We start from the raw sequence: 1,186 nt of genomic DNA, 5'->3' as shown, positions 1-1,186 counted from the left end.
ATCCTGACTCCTGGTACCAAGGATTTTTTATTGGAAATTCAAGTAAGATGAAACCATTGGCAGATTAAATCTTTACTCTACCTCTCATGATGTTGCATATTGGCACAGTGGTAAGGATTTCCATCTTCTGATGTTGAGATGCAAAGCCAAAACAATGGTAAAGGAAGCTGAAGTAAAAGAGATGAATAAAAGATTTCAAAAATACCTTGAGAAGAAAAAGGAAAGTATTATAATAGAATGTGCAAAGAGCTGAAGTTGGAGATTAAAAAGGGAAGATCTTGCTCAGCATTTCTCAAGCTAAAAGAACTAAAAACCAAATCCAAGTCTAGAATTGTATTACTGAAGGATGCGACGGACAAAATCTTGAGTGATCCAGAAAGCATCAAAAGAAGGTGGAGGAAATACAGAGTCACTAGACCAAAAAGAATTGATTGACACTGAAGTATTTAAAGAAGTAGCATATAACAAAGTAATTAGTGATGAGGGGAGAAGTTCAAGCTGCATTGAAGACACTGGCAAAAAATAAGGCCTCAGGAATCAAAATGTTACCTAATTAGCATGTTTCAAGTAACACATACAGTGCTGGATGAGCTCTCATCAGTTTGTGCCAGGAAATTTGAAAGACAGCTGCTAGGTCAACTGACTGGAAGAGATACCTACTTGTTTCCATTCCCAAGAAGGGAGACCCAACAGAATGTGGAAATTATCAAACAATATTGTTAATATTACATACAAACTAAATATTGCTGAAGATCATAAAAAAAATTAAACTTTTTCTTGAAAGGTAACTGTCAGAAGCGTAAGCTGGGTTTTGTAGAGCCTATGGCATGCAGATGATACAGCCTTGCTTGCCAGGATGGAGGAGGACTTGATACATTTGCGGCAGAAAGTCAAGACTCTAGTCTTCAATATAAATTGAAGCTTAACATCAAGAAGAAAAAGACTCTCACCACTGGGTCAACTGGAAGCACAGTGATAGATGGAAAAGAAATTGAGGTGGTTAACAATTTCAACTTTCTATGCTTCACGATCCGCACTCTTGGTACCAGAGTAGTGAGGAAATCAAAAGATGAATTGCACTAGGGAATTTCTGTCAAGGACCTCTTGAGAATGCTGAGAAGCAATGATGCCAGTCTGGAGACTAAGGTATGCCTAATGCTTGCCGTTGTCTTTGCAATTATATGCT

This window comes from Elephantulus edwardii, unplaced genomic scaffold (genome assembly GCF_000299155.1).
Source record: "Elephantulus edwardii isolate Elephantulus edwardi_28Jun2011 unplaced genomic scaffold, EleEdw1.0 scaffold00021, whole genome shotgun sequence".
Classification (NCBI taxonomy): Eukaryota; Metazoa; Chordata; class Mammalia; order Macroscelidea; family Macroscelididae; genus Elephantulus; species Elephantulus edwardii.
This window is presented reverse-complemented; position numbering follows the sequence as displayed.